The sequence below is a fragment of the Oryx dammah genome, unplaced genomic scaffold, assembly GCF_014754425.2.
Source record: "Oryx dammah isolate SB20612 unplaced genomic scaffold, SCBI_Odam_1.1 HiC_scaffold_18, whole genome shotgun sequence".
NCBI classification, from domain to species: Eukaryota; Metazoa; Chordata; class Mammalia; order Artiodactyla; family Bovidae; genus Oryx; species Oryx dammah.
In genome coordinates, this window is record NW_024070202.1 from 111,975,866 (window position 1) to 111,979,466 (window position 3,601).

At 47.4% G+C, this 3,601-nt stretch overlaps 1 protein-coding gene across 1 annotated transcript in view; it reads right to left on the bottom strand.

The window, feature by feature from the left end:
- The window catches only part of ZNF777 (zinc finger protein 777), a 33,070-nt gene extending 32,484 nt beyond the window's left edge, over nt 1–586 (bottom strand). The window contains exon 1 of the mRNA XM_040260319.1: nt 335–586. The gene's annotated coding sequence lies outside the window, so the exon portion shown is untranslated. The remainder of the gene's footprint in view (nt 1–334) is intronic.
- Between the last annotated feature and the right edge of the window lie 3,015 nt (nt 587–3,601).

Genomic DNA, 3,601 nt, shown 5'->3' on the forward strand with positions numbered 1-3,601 from the left:
GGCCCCGGGCTGCGAGCTGCGCTGCCGTCCCGGCGCCTCTTCAGCAGGGGAGCTGCACAGCAGCTGCCATGTTGATACAAACTGCATCCTGGGAGGCATGTCCCTCTCAGGCCGTTTAAAGAGAAACACTCCGAGGCTCGTCGGAGGCTGCAGGAACCCAGACAGCTCCATCTACAGCCGGTAGGAGCGAACAGTGTCGAGCGAGCAGCCGGGGCGGCGACGGACACGCCCTGAGCCCCGGGGCCAGCCCGTCGTGCCGCCCGGGCCGAACCGCTCGGGCCTCCCGCCCTCCCCGACCCCCGTGGGCCGCCCCCCCCGCCCCCCGGCCTCTCACCTGGGGTCCTCGCCTTGCCGGCCACCCTAGGGCGAGACCCGGAGGCGGGAGAGCGGAGGAGGAATAACCGCGCGCGGCCGAGAGGCGACGTGCTGGGGTCTGGAGGCGGCTTGATTGGCTCCGACAGCCTTCCTCCCGCCGGGTCCCCCCCGGCTCCTCTCAAACCCAGAACCCGGGTCGTTCCCTTTTCAAAAACCTGCGCCTCACAAAGGGATCTGAGACGCCCGTCACACCAAAGAAAAAAAAAAAAAAAGCCCGGAGTTCATGTGACCGGGCTCTGTGCAGCCGGGGTTCCCGGGGAGCCAGGGGGTTGGGTGCTTTTTTTGTGAGACGCGTCCGGGGTGTTTGTTTTCGACCTGAAATGACGGAATGCGGAGGGAGGATCGAGAGGGCCTGGGGGGCTGGCGGGCGGCGGGGGGCCCGAGCCGGCGTCCGGGAGGAAACTGAGGCCGGGGGGCGGGACGTGACTTGTTTACCCCCAGTGCCTCTTTCCGTCCCTGGGAGGAATGCTCTTTCGAAGGGTCGGGGAGAGCGATCCCAAGAGGAATGGGGAGAGAGCGTGGACTTGGCGACTCCCTCTTTTCCTGGACAGGTTCACCTACACACACACGTATTTGTGAAGTACCTACCGAGGTAACAAGGGCGGGAAATGACACGGAAAAGAAAGTATAGGCAGGCGAGGAAAACCCAACTCGAAGTAACTGAAGGAGAGAGAAAAGTAGAGTCTATTTGTTTACCTAAAGGGACCCCGGGTGGGCGGAGGGGTGGTCAGGGCCGGTGGGCTTGCCCTGAGAGACAACAAGAACCAGACTTGGTCGGCTGTCAGATCTCTTTAAAAAATGGAAAAATAACCGGTGGAGAGAAGGCCAGGGCCACGGAATCCTTTTTCTCCCTTCCCTTCCCCGGTGCTTTTCCTACTGGGTGTCAGTGAACAGTGCGTGCACTGGTTTCCTATCCAAGACTTTAACTTGAATAATGTAGGTCAGTCCATATCCTGTTGGAACTTGCTTGATTTCCATGCATCTTATGTTTCTGAGATTGAGTCATGCTTGAACAAGCATGCCTGGGTCTTTCGTTTTAACCACTGTATAGTATTTCATTGACTAAATAACCTCGTTTACGTTCCACTCCCCACAGGGGAATCCCCGTGTCTCTTTGCCCACTGGGCCGCGTGGCTCTTGGAGGGACACAGACACTCGGGGCTGCGGACAGGAGCGCTTTCATCTTCCTCGGACTCCCCAGAGCGCTCACCAAAGAGAGGGGGGCCCAGTGACACACCCACCAGCAGTGCCTAGGTCCACATCCTCACCAACACGTCCTGATAATGGACGTTAAACCTTTGCCAGCAGGATGAGTGTGGAAAGGCAGTTCATTATTTTACTTATTTCTATTTCCCTGATTAATAAGAAAGTTGAGCATCTTTTCATGTTTGCTAGATATTTGGTTTCTTCCTCTGTGAATTTTCTCTTCATATCCAAAATTTCTGTTGTAAAGTCTTATTGGTTTACAGGCTTAAACATAAAAACACATATTCTGGATATTAATTCTATCACCAAACACTTAAGGTGATGCATTTAACTCTCCCATCTTACTACTTACTCACCATAGCTGCTTTCTGTGTCCAAGCGTTCAATCATATTTTTTCCTTTTCTTTTGCCTGTGTTCGCACTGAGTATTTTTCTTAGTAATTTTATTTTCATCAGTCACTAATTAGTTATACATCATTTTTAATGGTTGCCCTACATTTTACAATATACATCTTTAAGTTTCAAGCAGCCTGCTTCACATAAATTATACCACTGCACCTGTGTGCTTAACCTTATAGTTGATCCACCATCCCTTGGGCTGTTGTTCTTAGACGTTATAACCAGCATACTACATTGTTGGTCGTGCACATAGCAAATATCTTCTCCCGGTCTCTGTCTTTTCTTTTTAAATTGTTCAGAAAATAAATTTCTTTCTTTTTAAAAAGTATTTATTTGGCTGCGCCGGGTCTTCTGTGGAATGCTGACTCTTTAGTTGTGGCATGTGAACTCAGTTCGGGCATGTGGGATCTAGTTCCCTGACCAGGAATGGAACTCAGGCACCCTCCACTGGGAGCTGGGAGTCTTACCCACTGGACCACCTCAGAAGTCCCTGTCTTTTCTGTTAACATTTTTCATGGTTATATATGTTGCACAAATATTTACATTTAAATATAATTAAATTTAGTACTTTAGGGTTTGTACTTTTATTTTTGTTTATTTTCTTCCCTATCCAATGCCTTAAGGATATGTCTCAATTTTTTATTCTAAATTGTTTACAGTTTAACTTGTACACAGGTCTTTAATCTAGAATCGATTATTTTAGCTTTTAATAAAAGTTGCATCTCTACTGAGATATAATCCACATAGCATTAAATCCCTTCATGTAAAGTGTACAATTCAGTGGTTTATTATGCTCACAGAGTTATGCCCCCATCACCATGGCCCAAGTGTAGAATATTTTCATTACTCTAAAAAGAAACCCTGTACCCAAAAGCAATCATTCTCCGTTTGCCCCTACCACTCCCACTCAGTCCTGGGTAACAACTAATCCACTGTCCGTCTCTGTAGATTTGCCTATACGGATATTTCAAATAAATAGAATTATGTAATATGTGGTCAGTGTTTACTAGCTTTTTATACTTGCAGAGTCGGACACGACTGAGCGACTGAACTGAACTGAACTGAATGTTTTTAAGGTTCATCCACATTGTAGCATGAGAGTATATCATTCCTTGTTATTGCCAAATAATACTGTGTTGTATGGATAGACCCAATTTCAGTTATCAGTTCATCACTTGCTAGGCTTTTAGATTGTTTCTACTCTTTGTTATCAAAAATGCTGCTGTGAACATTTGTGGACAAATTTTTGTATGGACGGATATTCTTATTTCTCTTGGGTATAAACCCAAGAGTAGGATTACTCTTACTTGGACCAACTACTTAATATTTTCAGGAACTGCTAAATTGTTTTCCAAAGAAGCTGCACTTTATATTCCCACCAGCCGGTGTAAGAGGGTCCCAACTTCTCCATATCCTCACCAATACTTAATTATCGTTCTTATTATAGCGATCTCTGGGTGTGGAGTGGTATCTCACTTTGCTTTTTTCAGAAATAATTTTAATTTATTTTTAGGTGTTCTGGGTCTCTGTGGCTGCTTGGGCTTTTCTCTAGCTGTGCCGACTGGGGGCTGCTCTTCATTGTCGCAGGCTTCTCGATGCAGCAGCTTCTCTTGTTTCATTT